This window comes from Podarcis vaucheri, assembly GCF_965113315.1.
Source record: "Podarcis vaucheri genome assembly, chromosome: W".
Taxonomy (NCBI): domain Eukaryota; kingdom Metazoa; phylum Chordata; class Lepidosauria; order Squamata; family Lacertidae; genus Podarcis; species Podarcis vaucheri.
Window position 1 is genome coordinate 1,556,058 of NC_138757.1, and position 15,137 is coordinate 1,571,194.

Below are 15,137 nucleotides of genomic sequence, written 5' to 3' on the forward strand. Positions count from 1 at the left end.
TAGGCCAGATGGAGTTGGCAGGAAAGGGAGCGGCCCACCCAGTACTCAGTAGAGCAGCAGCAGTGTCCCGGAAGCCTCCCTCGGGCCTCTTAAGCTGTGGTGGTGAGTGCAGGCTCCGCCCCCTAGGCCAGATGGAGTTGGCAGGAAGGGGAGCGGCCCACCGAGCACTCACTAGAGTAGCATCAGCAGCAGTGTCCCGGAAGCCTCCCTCAGGCCTTTTAAGCTGTGGTGGTGAGTGCAGGCTCCGCCCCCTAGGCCAGATGGAGTTGGCAGGAAGGGGAGCGGCCCACCGAGCACTCACTAGAGTAGCAGCAGCATCAGTGTCCCGGAAGCCTCCCTCAGGCCTTTTAAGCTGTGGCGGTGAGTGCAGGCTCCGCCCCCTAGGCCAGATGGAGTTGGCAGGAAGGGGAGCGGCCCACCGAGCACTCACTAGAGTAGCATCAGCAGCAGTGTCCCGGAAGCCTCCCTCAGGCCTTTTAAGCTGTGGCGGTGAGTGCAGGCTCCGCCCCCTAGGCCAGATGGAGTTGGCAGGAAAGGGAGCGGCCCACCCAGTACTCAGTAGAGCAGCAGCAGTGTCCCGGAAGCCTCCCTCGGGCCTCTTAAGCTGTGGTGGTGAGTGCAGGCTCCGCCCCCTAGGCCAGATGGAGTTGGCAGGAAGGGGAGCGGCCCACCGAGCACTCACTAGAGTAGCATCAGCAGCAGTTCTTATCAGACTTGCCAGATCACCTTCAAAAAATAGAATCACATGCCCCTAAACTTAATCAGAAACCAGTTCCTCTCTTATTATACGCAGACGATGCAGTTCTACTATCATTTACGAGTTTGGGTCTGAAACGTCTTATATCTTCTCTGATCCTTTACTGCGAATGTAATAAACTCTCAATAAATTATGAGAAGACAAAAATTTTGGTCTTCTCGAATGGTTGGAAACTAGAGAAATGGAAAATAAGAGGGCAAGAAATCCAACAAGTAAAAATCTATAGGTATCTGGGAATCTTATTCCAGAGCAATTTAGGGTGGGCAAATCATCGCACAAACGCCATAAAACAGGCAAAGTGCACCTCATCAGCAGTTGCCCGTTTTTATTATCAGAAAGGTAATCAATTTATTCCTGCGGCCAATCAGATATTTCAAACAAAAGTGCAAGCCCAGATACTCTATGGAATCCCACTATGGGTCCAAGCATATAACAGTGATTTAAAAAAGATTCACTCCAGCTTTCTGAGACGTATTCTTGGACTCCCAGCTGTGATCAAATATGAAACAATGTGTGCAGAAATAGGCATACACACAATGGAATATTGGGCCTGGTCCACCTCAATAAAGTACTGGTTACGCTGCCATTTTCGCTGCTCTCCATCAAGCCTACTCGCTGATTTGCTCGAAGACTCCTATAAATCAAGATGGTATCAGTACCTTGAAAAAAAGATTGAATCTTTAGGCATCGAGCTGGAGCCCCTGTACAATTCTAATGAGCAATACATTTTCCATAATATCCTAACTAGACTAAAGGATGTCGAGAGACAAATTATTATGGCAGCTGTAAACAAAATTTGCTCCCCCATATTCTATGATTTAAATATCTTAGATAGCAGAGCCAATTACGTCACTAAATTAATAATTCCAGCCCAACGTAGGGCTTTTATGCTGGCCCGGTTGAATGTTTTTCCCTCAGCATTTGTCTGGGGAAGATATCAAAACATCCCTAGAAACAAGAGACTCTGCAGATGTTCTATGAATGTCCCGGACACTGTAGAGCATATTCTCTTTCATTGCCCATTGTACAGTACGCTCCGTCAACGCGTGCTGTCCCCTCTTTTGGGTGGCCTGGAACCCCAGCAAGGTGAATGTGTGGGATTCTGCCTATCCGACGTTGACCAAAGGGTAACGGCGGGGGTAGCTGAGTTTTTGGTAGCAGCCCTCCAAGGAGCAGGTTAACAAGGAAAACCACTGACTCTATATGTATATATATATATATGTATGTAGCCAACCGCTGCCTTTTTATATATATTTCAAGTCACTTACATGTTATTTTCTCTTTTATGGTTTTATTTGTACAATGCCTAATAAAGGTTTGATTTCAATTCAATTCAGCAGCAGTGTCCCGGAAGCCTCCCTCAGGCCTTTTAAGCTGTGGCGGTGAGTGCAGGCTCCGCCCCCTAGGCCAGATGGAGTTGGCAGGAAAGGGAGCGGCCCACCCAGCACTCACTAGTGCAGCATCAGTGTCCCGGAAGCCTCCCTCAGGCCTCGTAAGCTGTGGCGTTGAGTGCAGGCTCCGCCCCCTAGGCCAGATGGAGTTGGCAGGAAAGGGAGCGGCCCACCCAGCACTCACTAGTGCAGCAGCAGCAGTGTCCCGGAAGCCTCCCTCAGGCCTCTTAAGCTGTGGCGGTGAGTGCAGGCTCCGCCCCCTAGACCAGATGGAGTTGGCAGGAAAGGGAGCGGCCCACCCAGCACTCACTAGTGCAGCAGCAGCAGTGTCCCGGAAGCCTCCCTCAGGCCTCTTAAGCTGTGGCGGTGAGTGCAGGCTCCGCCCCCCAGGCCAGATAGAGTTGGCAGGAAAGAGAGCGGCCCACCCAGCACTCAGTAGAGCAGCAGCAGCAGCAGTGTCCCGGAAGCCTCCCTCAGGCCTCTTAAGCTGTGGCGGTGAGTGCAGGCTCCGCCCCCTAGGCCAGATGGAGTTGGCAGGAAAGGGAGCGGCCCACCCAGCACTCACTAGTGCAGCAGCAGCAGTGTCCCGGAAGCCTCCCTCAAGCCTCTTAAGCTGTGGCGGTGAGTGCAGGCTCTGCCCCCTAGGCCAGATGGAGTTGGCAGGAAAAAGAGCGGCCCACCCAGCACTCACTAGTGCAGCAGCAGTAGTGTCCCGGAAGCCTCCCTCAAGCCTCTTAAGCTGTGGCGGTGAGTGCAGGCTCTGCCCCCTAGGCCAGATGGAGTTGGCAGGAAAAAGAGCGGCCCACCCAGCACTCAGTAGAGCAGCAGCAGCAGCAGTATCCCGGAAGCCTCCCTCAGGCCTCTTAAGCTGTGGCGGTGAGTGCAGGCTCCGCCCCCTAGGCCAGATGGAGTTGGCAGGAAAGAGAGCGGCCCACCCAGCACTCACTAGAGCAGCATCAGTGTCCCGGAAGCCTCCCTCAGGCCTCTTAAGCTGTGGCGGTGAGTGCAGGCTCCGCCCCCTAGGCCAGATGTAGTTGGCAGGAAAGGGAGCGGCCCACCCAGCACTCAGTAGAGCAGCAGCAGCAGCAGTGTCCCGGAAGCCTCCCTCAGGCCTTTTAAGTTGTGGCGGTGAGTGCAGGCTCCGCCCCGTAGGCGAAATGGAGTTGGCAGGAAAGGGAGCGGCCCACCCAGCACTCACTAGAGCAGCATCAGTGTCCCGGAAGCCTCCCTCAGGCCTCTTAAGCTGTGGCGGTGAGTGCAGGCTCCGCCCCCTAGGCCAGATGGAGTTGGCAGGAAGGGGAGCGGCCCACCCAGCACTCACTAGAGCAGCATCAGTGTCCCGGAAGCCTCCCTCAGGCCTCTTAAGCTGTGGCGGTGAGTGCAGGCTCCGCCCCCTAGGCCAGATGTAGTTGGCAGGAAAGGGAGCGGCCCACCCAGCACTCAGTAGAGCAGCAGCAGCAGCAGTGTCCCGGAAGCCTCCCTCAGGCCTTTTAAGTTGTGGCGGTGAGTGCAGGCTCCGCCCCGTAGGCGAAATGGAGTTGGCAGGAAAGGGAGCGGCCCACCCAGCACTCACTAGAGCAGCATCAGTGTCCCGGAAGCCTCCCTCAGGCCTTTTAAGCTGTGGCGGTGAGTGCAGGCTCCGCCCCCTAGGCCAGATGGAGTTGGCAGGAAAAGGAGCGGCCCACCCAGCACTCACTAGAGCAGCAGCAGCAACTGTGTCCCGGAGGACTTGATGGAGGCCCTCAAGCTGTGGCAGTGAGTGCAGGCTACGCCCCCTAGGCCAGATGGAGTTGGCAGGAAAGAGAGCGGCCCACCCAGCACTCACTACAGCAGCAGCAGCAGTGTCCCGGAAGCCTCCCTCAGGCCTTTAAACTGTGGCGGTGAGTGCAGGCTCCGCCCCCTAGGCCAGATGGAGTTGGCAGGAAAGTGAGCAGCCCACCCAGCACTCACTAGTGCAGCAGCAGCAGTGTCCCGGAAGCCTCCCTCAGGCATCTGAAGCTGTGGCGGTGAGTGCAGGCTCCGCCCCCTAGGCCAGATGTAGTTGGCAGAAAAGGGAGCGGCCCACCCAGCACTCACTAGTGCAGCAGCAGCAGTGTCCCGGAAGTCTCCCTCAGGCCTCTTAAGCTGTGGCGGTGAGTGCAGGCTCCGCCCCCTAGGCCAGATGGAGTTGGCAGGAAAGGGAGCGGCCCACCCAGCACTCACTTGAGCTGTAGCAGCAGTGTCCCGGAAGCCTCCCTCAGGCCTCTTAAGCTGTGGCGGTGAGTGCAGGCTCCGCCCCCTAGGCCAGATGGAGTTGGCAGGAAAGGGAGCGGCCCACCCAGCACTCACTTGAGCTGTAGCAGCAGTGTCCCGGAAGCCTCCCTCAGGCCTCTTAAGCTGTGGCGGTGAGTGCAGGCTCCGCCCCCTAGGCCAGATGGAGTTGGCAGGAAAGGGAGCGGCCCACCCAGCACTCACTTGAGCTGTAGCAGCAGTGTCCCGGAAGCCTCCCTCAGGCCTCTTAAGCTGTGGCGGTGAGTGCAGGCTCCGCCCCCTAGGCCAGATGGAGTTGGCAGGAAAGGGAGCGGCCCACCCAGCACTCACTAGAGCAGCAGCAGCAGCAGCAGCAGCAGCAGCAGTGTCCCGGAAGCCTCCCTCGGGCCTCTTAAGCTGTGGTGGTTATTGCAGGCTCCGCCCCCTAGGCCAGATGGAGTTGGCAGGAAAGGGAGCGGCCCTCCCAGCACTCACTAGAGCAGCAGCAGCAGCATCAGTGTCCCGGAAGCCTCCCTCAGGCCTCTTAAGCTGTGGCGGTGAGTGCAGGCTCCGCCCCCTAGGCCAGATGGAGTTGGCAGGAAAGGGAGCGGCCCACCCAGTACTCAGTAGAGCAGCAGCAGTGTCCCGGAAGCCTCCCTCGGGCCTCTTAAGCTGTGGTGGTGAGTGCAGGCTCCGCCCCCTAGGCCAGATGGAGTTGGCAGGAAGGGGAGCGGCCCACCGAGCACTCACTAGAGTAGCATCAGCAGCAGTTCTTATCAGACTTGCCAGATCACCTTCAAAAAATAGAATCACATGCCCCTAAACTTAATCAGAAACCAGTTCCTCTCTTATTATACGCAGACGATGCAGTTCTACTATCATTTACGAGTTTGGGTCTGAAACGTCTTATATCTTCTCTGATCCTTTACTGCGAATGTAATAAACTCTCAATAAATTATGAGAAGACAAAAATTTTGGTCTTCTCGAATGGTTGGAAACTAGAGAAATGGAAAATAAGAGGGCAAGAAATCCAACAAGTAAAAATCTATAGGTATCTGGGAATCTTATTCCAGAGCAATTTAGGGTGGGCAAATCATCGCACAAACGCCATAAAACAGGCAAAGTGCACCTCATCAGCAGTTGCCCGTTTTTATTATCAGAAAGGTAATCAATTTATTCCTGCGGCCAATCAGATATTTCAAACAAAAGTGCAAGCCCAGATACTCTATGGAATCCCACTATGGGTCCAAGCATATAACAGTGATTTAAAAAAGATTCACTCCAGCTTTCTGAGACGTATTCTTGGACTCCCAGCTGTGATCAAATATGAAACAATGTGTGCAGAAATAGGCATACACACAATGGAATATTGGGCCTGGTCCACCTCAATAAAGTACTGGTTACGCTGCCATTTTCGCTGCTCTCCATCAAGCCTACTCGCTGATTTGCTCGAAGACTCCTATAAATCAAGATGGTATCAGTACCTTGAAAAAAAGATTGAATCTTTAGGCATCGAGCTGGAGCCCCTGTACAATTCTAATGAGCAATACATTTTCCATAATATCCTAACTAGACTAAAGGATGTCGAGAGACAAATTATTATGGCAGCTGTAAACAAAATTTGCTCCCCCATATTCTATGATTTAAATATCTTAGATAGCAGAGCCAATTACGTCACTAAATTAATAATTCCAGCCCAACGTAGGGCTTTTATGCTGGCCCGGTTGAATGTTTTTCCCTCAGCATTTGTCTGGGGAAGATATCAAAACATCCCTAGAAACAAGAGACTCTGCAGATGTTCTATGAATGTCCCGGACACTGTAGAGCATATTCTCTTTCATTGCCCATTGTACAGTACGCTCCGTCAACGCGTGCTGTCCCCTCTTTTGGGTGGCCTGGAACCCCAGCAAGGTGAATGTGTGGGATTCTGCCTATCCGACGTTGACCAAAGGGTAACGGCGGGGGTAGCTGAGTTTTTGGTAGCAGCCCTCCAAGGAGCAGGTTAACAAGGAAAACCACTGACTCTATATGTATATATATATATATATATGTATGCTTTCGTAGATTTTCACGGGTACAGGAATGCAGGTTTTGGTGTCCTCGGGTGTCTTCCCGTGTAAGAGTCGGGGTGTCTGTGCGACGTTTCGACGAGGTCTCACTCGTCATCTTCAGGCTGGTGCTTTCGGCTTCTTGTTACTGGAACAGAGCAGAATCTGGTGTTTGAGTTCCTATAAATACTGTTGAGGGGTGTGGTGTATAGCCTCCAACGTTCTGGGCAGAGAGGAAGTTCCTAGATTAGTGTGCCTTTTCTTCTTTTGTTGCTTAATTACTTGAGGGATATCTTGAGTGATTTCATGAGTGATATTCTGAATACCACTGGGTGGGTCATTAAGTGTAGATTAGTTGCTAAAGCTTTCGTGTCTTGACCTCTTGAGCTTGTGAAGCTATACACCACACCCCTCAACAGTATTTATAGGAACTCAAACACCAGATTCTGCTCTGTTCCAGTAACAAGAAGCCGAAAGCACCAGCCTGAAGATGACGAGTGAGACCTCGTCGAAACGTCGCACAGACACCCCGACTCTTACACGGGAAGACACCCGAGGACACCAAAACCTGCATATATATGTATGTATGTAGTCAACCGCTGCCTTTTTATATATATTTCAAGTCACTTACATGTTATTTTCTCTTTTATGGTTTTATTTGTACAATGCCTAATAAAGGTTTGATTTCAATTCATTTCAGCAGCAGTGTCCCGGAAGCCTCCCTCAGGCCTTTTAAGCTGTGGCGGTGAGTGCAGGCTCCGCCCCCTAGGCCAGATGGAGTTGGCAGGAAAGGGAGCGGCCCACCCAGCACTCAGTAGAGCAGCAGCAGCAGCAGTGTCCCGGAAGCCTCCCTCAGGCCTCTTAAGCTGTGGCGGTGAGTGCAGGCTCCGCCCCCTAGGCCAGATGGAGTTGGCAGGAAAGAGAGCGGCCCACCCAGCACTCACTAGTGCAGCATCAGTGTCCCGGAAGCCTCCCTCAGGCCTCTTAAGCTGTGGCGGTGAGTGCAGGCTCCGCCCCCTAGGCCAGATGTAGTTGGCAGGAAAGGGAGCGGCCCACCCAGCACTCAGTAGAGCAGCAGCAGCAGCAGTGTCCCGGAAGCCTCCCTCAGGCCTTTTAAGTTGTGGCGGTGAGTGCAGGCTCCGCTCCCTAGGCCAGATGGAGTTGGCAGTAAGGGGAGCGGCCCACCCAGCACTCACTAGAGCAGCATCAGTGTCCCGGAAGCCTCCCTCAGGCCTCTTAAGCTGTGGCGGTGAGTGCAGGCTCCGCCCCCTAGGCCAGATGGAGTTGGCAGGAAAGGGAGCGGCCCACCCAGCACTCACTAGAGCAGCAGCAGCAACAGTGTCCCGGAGGCCTTGATGGAGGCCCTCAAGCTGTGGCAGTGAGTGCAGGCTACGCCCCCTAGGCCAGATGGAGTTGGCAGGAAAGTGAGCGGCCCACCCAGCACTCACTACAGCAGCAGCAGCAGTGTCCCGGAAGCCTCCCTCAGGCATCTGAAGCTGTGGCGGTGAGTGCAGGCTCCGCCCCCTAGGCCAGATGTAGTTGGCAGAAAAGGGAGCGGCCCACCCAGCACTCACTTGAGCTGTAGCAGCAGTGTCCCGGAAGCCTCCCTCAGGCCTTTTAAGTTGTGGCGGTGAGTGCAGGCTCCGCCCCCTAGGCCAGATGGCGTTGGCAGGAAGGGGAGCGGCCCACCCAGCACTCACTAGAGCAGCAGCAGCAGTGTCCCGGAAGCCTCCCTCAGGCCTCGTAAGCTGTGGCGTTGAGTGCAGGCTCCGCCCCCTAGGCCAGATGGAGTTGGCAGGAAAGGGAGCGGCCCACCCAGCACTCAGTAGAGCAGCAGCAGCAGCAGTGTCCCGGAAGCCTCCCTCAGGCCTCTTAAGCTGTGGGGGTGAGTGCAGGCTCCGCTCCCTAGGCCAGATGGAGTTGGCAGGAAGGGGAGCGGCCCACCCAGCACTCAGTAGAGCAGCAGCAGCAGCAGTGTCCCGGAAGCCTCCCTCAGGCCTCTTAAGCTGTGGCGGTGAGTGCAGGCTCCGCCCCCTAGGCCAGATGGAGTTGGCAGGAAAGAGAGCGGCCCACCCAGCACTCAGTAGAGCAGCAGCAGCAGCAGCAGTGTCCCGGAAGCCTCCCTCAGGCCTCTTAAGCTGTGGCGGTGAGTGCAGGCTCCGCTCCCTAGGCCAGATGGAGTTGGCAGGAAGGGGAGCGGCCCACCCAGCACTCACTAGAGCAGCATCAGTGTCCCGGAAGCCTCCCTCAGGCCTCTTAAGCTGTGGCAGTGAGTGCAGGCTCCGCCCCCTAGGCCAGATGGAGTTGGCAGGAAAGGGAGCGCCCCCCCCAGCACTCACTAGAGCAGCAGCAGCAGTGTCCCGGAAGCCTCCCTCAGGCATCTGAAGCTGTGGCGGTGAGTGCAGGCTCCGCCCCCTAGGCCAGATGGAGTTGGCGGGAAAGGGAACGGCCCACCCAGCACTCACTAGTGCAGCAGCAGCAGTGTCCCGGAAGCCTCCCTCAGGCATCTGAAGCTGTGGCAGTGAGTGCAGGCTCCGCCCCCTAGGCCAAATGGAGTTGGCAGGAAAGAGAGCGGCCCACCCAGCACTCACTAGTGCAGCATCAGTGTCCCGGAAGCCTCCCTCAGGCCTCTTAAGCTGTGGCGGTGAGTGCAGGCTCCGCCCCCTAGGCCAGATGTAGTTGGCAGGAAAGGGAGCGGCCCACCCAGCACTCAGTAGAGCAGCAGCAGCAGCAGCAGTGTCCCGGAGGCCTCCCTCAGGCCTTTTAAGTTGTGGCGGTGAGTGCAGGCTCCGCTCCCTAGGCCAGATGGAGTTGGCAGGAAGGGGAGCGGCCCACCCAGCACTCACTAGAGCAGCATCAGTGTCCCGGAAGCCTCCCTCAGGCCTCTTAAGCTGTGGCAGTGAGTGCAGGCTCCGCCCCCTAGGCCAGATGGAGTTGGCAGGAAAGGGAGCGCCCCCCCCAGCACTCACTAGAGCAGCAGCAGCAGTGTCCCGGAAGCCTCCCTCAGGCATCTGAAGCTGTGGCGGTGAGTGCAGGCTCCGCCCCCTAGGCCAGATGGAGTTGGCGGGAAAGGGAACGGCCCACCCAGCACTCACTAGTGCAGCAGCAGCAGTGTCCCGGAAGCCTCCCTCAGGCATCTGAAGCTGTGGCAGTGAGTGCAGGCTCCGCCCCCTAGGCCAAATGGAGTTGACAGGAAGGGGAGCGGCCCACCCATCACTCACTAGAGCAGTAGCAGTGTCCTGGAGGCCTCCCTCAGGCCTCTTAAGCTGTGGCGGTGAGTGAAGGCTTCGCCCCCTAGGCCAGATGGAGTTGGCAGGAAAGGGAGCGGCTGACCCAGCACTCACTAGAGCAGCAGCAGCAGCAGCAAAGAGCAAGATGATCCATAAGGATACGTGCTTCAAAAACATGTTTTTGGGCCATGGTATGGCCAGGAAGCCGTGGATCCATTTTGTTTGTCATACAGGCTGTGCCCCTGGCTATGACGTGTGATTTTTACGTTGACTTATGGGTGGCCCAATGCAAAAAGCGTGAGGATCCATGAGGAGCCGTGCTTCGAAACCCCCTTTTTGGGTCTAGAAGGGCCAAGAAGCCATGGATCTGTGTTTTTTCTGGTGCAGGCTGTGCCCCTAGCTATGATGTGTAATTTGACGTTGAGTTTGGGTTGCCCCAATGCAAAAAACATGAGGATGTATGAGGATCCATGCTTCGAAACCACGTTTTTTGGGCCATGGTTTGGCCAGGAAGCCGTAGATTCTTGTTTTTTGTGGTGCAGGCTGTGCCCCTGGCTATGATGTGTGATTTGACGGTGAGTTTGGGTTGGCCCAATGTAAAAAGCGTGAGGATCCATGGGGATACGTGCTTCAAAAACATGTTTTTGGCCCACAGTATGACAAGGACGCGGGTGGCGCTGTGGGCTAAAGCCTCAGCGCCTAGGGCTTGCCGATCGAAAGGTCGGCGGTTCGAATCCCCGTGGCGGGGTGCGCTCCCGCTGCTCGGTCCCAGCGCCTGCCCACCTAGCAGTTTGAAAGCACCCCCGGGGGCAAGTAGATAAATAGGTACCGCTTACCAGCGGGAAGGTAAACGGCGTTCCGTGTGCGGCTCTGGCTCGCCAGAGCAGCGTTGTCACGCTGGCCACGTGACCCGGAAGTGTCTTCGGACAGCGCTGGCCCCCGGCCAATAGATGTGAGATGGGCGCACAAACCCCAGAGTCTGTCAAGACTGGCCCGTTCGGGCAGGGGTACCTTTACCTTTACCTTTATGACAAGGAAGTGGTGGATCCTAGTTTTTTGTGGTACAGGCTGTGCCCCTGGCTATGACGTGTGATTTTTACAGTGAGTTATGGGTGGCCCAGTGCAAAAAGCGTGAGGATCCATGAGGATCTATGCTTCGAAACCACGTTTTTGGGCTATGGAGTGGCGAGGAAGTTGTGGATCTGAGTTTTTTCTGGTGCAGGATGTGCCCATGGCCATGATGTTTGATCTGATGGTGACTTCGAGCTGATCTAGTGCAAAAACCATGAGGATCCATGAGGATCCGTGTTTTTTAACCATGTTTTTGCGCCATTGCGGCACCATGAAACAGTGGATGCGTGATTTGTTTGGTTCTGCCTACAGACTAAGATGTGGTCTGGAGTATCATGGTGTTTTTATTTTGTTTCAATATAAAAATCATATGAATTCATGAGGATCCATGCTGTGGATCCATGTTTTTGTGGTGCTGCAAAGTGTTGGATCCACGTTTTTTATAGTCCGGTCTGTATCCAGGTGTGATTTGACACTGGATTTGTTGGAGTTATTTTTTAAAAACTGGAGGATCCATGAGGATCCGTGTAGATCCGCCTTTAACCCAGTCCCCCTACAGAGTAAGACATGGCCTACAGTATCATGGTGTTTTTATTTAATTTGAATGAAAAAATCTCATGAATTCATGAGGATCCGTTTAAAATCAGCTGGATCCGCCTTTTACCCTTTTCCTGTGAGGACTCTGCCGCCCAATCACCGCCGTGCTCAAGTCCCGTATTCCCGCCTCGCTTTACTTCTGCCTCAGTCTAATCATATCGCGCAGCCGCAGTGTGTGAGCAAGGCATTTCCTAGATAACTCGGAAGTCTCGTCTCTAGAATGAGAACAATCATAGATTTCTAAGTCTATGCAGAGTCCGTAAGGAGACCGAGAAGCGGGAAGCAGAGCCGGAAGTGGCTCCGGGGTTCTTCCTAATACTGGTCTAAAATTTACTCTTTCCGGTCAGAGGCGGGACAGAAGGAGAGCGAGGCCACCTCCTAGGATGAGTATTTTCTGTTGGTGTGAGGGTTGGGAAGGAGTGAGAGAGCGCAGCTGACTGCCTCGGAGACTCCTGCCCGGAGAAGCAGGTAAGGGGCGGTGGTGAAGGGGGAGTACAAAAAAATCATCATCATAACAACAGTTAATTATCATGAATTATTGTTATGGGGTGCTGGTGCTTCTATTCTCCTTCTCTCTCAGCTACTCCTCACAACTTTTTTTTTTATTCCTCCCCCGTCATTTCTATCACATCCCAGAAGGTGCCTTTGCTTCTCCTCCTCTCCCCCATGCCAGGAGAGGGGTGCTCTCCTTATATATGGCTGTTTCTCTCCTGACTAGAGATGGGAAGGCCTGGGGGGGGGGGAATGGGGAAAAACCCCAGGTATTTTCTGTTTTTTTCCAAAGCCGCTTTTTTCCGGAAAAATGGGGAAAAAAGTTTGATATAGGTTGAATATTCCACACACTCTTCCCCCCCAATTTTTTCCTGGAAAAAAATGGCTGGGGGGGGGACTGAAAAAAACTGTTCCCTCCCCCCAATTTTCCCACCCCCCAGGCCTTCCAGCACCCACACTTTGGTGCCCCGTGCCAACTGACACCAGGCAGGTGCTCTCACTGTACTCTTTCTGGGTGCTGCTCAAAACATTTTCGTTAGGGCCAGTCCATCTGAACACGTAGAAGCTGCATGTGATTTACCACTGCTGACTTTAAAGATCTTTTGAATACTCTTAAATACCTGCTTTTAACTGTGTTTTATCAATCATTTTAATATTCCGTTGTATATTTTTGTAAACTGTTTAGAAAGCTCTCTTACCATCATGCAGTTTATAATAAAGGTAAAGGGACCCCTGACCATTAGGGTTGTGGCGCTCATCTCGCTTTACAGCTTCCGGGACATGTGGCCAGCATGAGTAAGCCGCTTCTGGCGAACCAGAGCAGCGCACGGAAATGCCATTTACCTTCCCGCCGGAGCGGTACCTATTGATCTACAGTGGTACCTTGGGTTACATACGCTTCAGGTTACAGACTCTGCTAACCCAGAAATAGTACCTCGGGTCAAGAACTTTGCTGAGTGGGATGAGAACAGAAATCGTGCTCCGGCGGTGCAGCAGCAGCAGCAGCAGGAGGCCCCATTAGCTAAAGTGGTGCTTCAGGTTAAGAACAGTTTCAGGTTAAGAACAGACCTCTGGAACAAATTAAGTACTTAACCCAAGGTACCACTGTACTTGCACTTTGACGTTCTTTCGAACTGCTAGGTGGGCAGGAGCAGGGGCCGAGCAACGGGAGCTCACCCCGTCGCGGGGATTTGAACCACCGACCTTCTGATCGGCAAGTTCTAGGCTCTGTGGTTTAACCCACAGTGCCACCCGCATCCGGTTTATAATATATAATAACAAATTCAATAAAAAAACCACATACGCGCCTTTTCCTTTCAGAGTTTAAGCCGTAGTGCAACATACTATTCAGTAACTGGATGTTGGTTACTTCTTGGCCTGGCATGCAGAAAAATTGCCTTATGCTTTGCGCTGCCTGTGGTCAAGTAGAGATTGAAAGACCTGGGGGGAAACGGGGGAAAACAGGTGTCCCCCCCCCATTTTCCCTCAAAGCCTTTTTTTAGAAGTCCATGAGAAAAATGACAAAGAGGAAGAGGAAGAAGAAATGGAAAATGATAGCAGTAGTTCAAAAAATGAGATAGAATAAACTGTATATGTTGTTTCTTCTGGTTTTGTTTTTGTTTTGGATTTTTTTTAAGCACTACTCAAAGGGTAGACCTTCTATGGAGCTTAAATACTGAGGTGGACCTTAAATTTATTTGCTGTTGGTTCTAAGGGGCAAATCTGATTATTTTTAATGTTGATGGTTTCTTGCTTTTTTTGTTGCTTTTGAGGAAAAGGGGTTGGTTACCTGTTTTATTGCAAGCATAATACTTTTATCTACACTGTGTTTTATGCAATTTGTAAAACTACTCCACACTGACCTTTTTTTCAATTTTTCCAAAATTTCCATTTCCCCCCCGGGAAAAAACAGAGGGGAAACGGTTTTTTCTCGTGGCTTCAAAATTTCCGGAAATTTTACATCTCTACTCCTGATGGACACGCAGAGACCCCGTCCCCCCACTGCATGTGTTTGACTTTTTGCCCCTCACCATGGGCGTAGCCAGGATTTATGGGGGGGGGGGGCGGAACCTCATCTAAGTATTTTGTATGGACTTACTTGCCTTGTTGCCTCGACCATCCACGTGCTACCACTTGTTGGAAACTGGCCCCCTTGGGAAGGCTGGCTCATCTTCCCAGGCTTGGTGGGGCCTGTTTGCCGGTGACCTACCCTGGCTGGCATCCCGGCAGACCAGGGAGATCTTGATAGGTGACACCTCCCTGATGAAAGGTGCACACCCCCTTCCCCCTTGCATAGCAGCAGGAGAAAGAAAACAGTCAGAAAGTAGACTATTTCATCTCTACTTTATTCATGACTGTACACTGTACAAAAAGCATGTCTGCTTACTCAGTCTCCTCCGAGCAACTGCGTTAGACTTCCTCGACACAAACAACAGGAAGGTCGCATATTAGACAGAGAACAAATCCCTGAGAATTGCTTGGAACATCCTGTCCCACGGTTAGACCCATCATGTGATGTAAACATTGAACTGCTTGTTCGCAGCTGCGTAGTACTCATATCCCAACAGGCTACGCCCATGCCCTCAACGGACATATTTTCTCACCTGATTTGTTCTCCATGCAACTCAGTTTCCCCCTCACAGCAGGCACACAGGAGCCCCCCTTTCTGCATTTTCTTCCCATATGATTGTTTCCCCCGCTAAACAGCACAGAAGAGTCTCCCCGCCATTTTTTTTATCTCTCTTGCGCGTGCGCACACACACAAAAACAACAACACCCCATGCATTTGCTGCTTCCCTTCTAATACACACCTGGGGAGAGCCCCCAAATATGTGACTTTCCTTCTTGATCTGCACACACACAGGAGAGGGTTCTTGTGTGTTTGACCTCCTATGACACATACTTCAACCCACCAGAGAACTGCCCATTTATATTTCCCCATCCCCACTGCAACCACCTAGGCTGAAATAATTTCCTGGTAGAGCATATACAGTATTTCACATGCAGAAGGTCCCAGTTTAAATCCCCAGCATCTCCAGGTGGCCCTGGAAATGTCCTCTGTGTGAAACTCTGGATGGTTGCTGCTAGTCTGTGTAAACAGTGGTCTGAATTGGTTTAAAGGAGAGCCTGATGGGACAGGCTATGACCCTGTCACTTGCTGGGGATTGGAGTGGGGAGCGTTTTAGATAGTATCCTAAATACAGAGCTATATTGTATCGTTGCACAATTGGGGTTTTTTATACTGTAACTTAAGCATGCAAGGGTGTCTACTTGAATAAAACATTGGGGGGGGGCAGGTTAGCCCCACCACCAATCTTAGCAA

The 15,137-nt window shown here is 52.9% G+C and overlaps 1 protein-coding gene across 2 annotated transcripts in view; it reads left to right on the forward strand.

The window, feature by feature from the left end:
- The first annotated feature begins 11,717 nt into the window (after positions 1-11,717).
- Positions 11,718-15,137, forward strand: part of LOC309523293 (putative helicase senataxin) — a 314,428-nt gene continuing 311,008 nt past the window's right edge. For both annotated transcript variants that reach the window (XM_082207068.1, XM_082207067.1), the window contains exon 1: positions 11,718-11,791. The gene's annotated coding sequence lies outside the window, so the exon portion shown is untranslated. The remainder of the gene's footprint in view (positions 11,792-15,137) is intronic.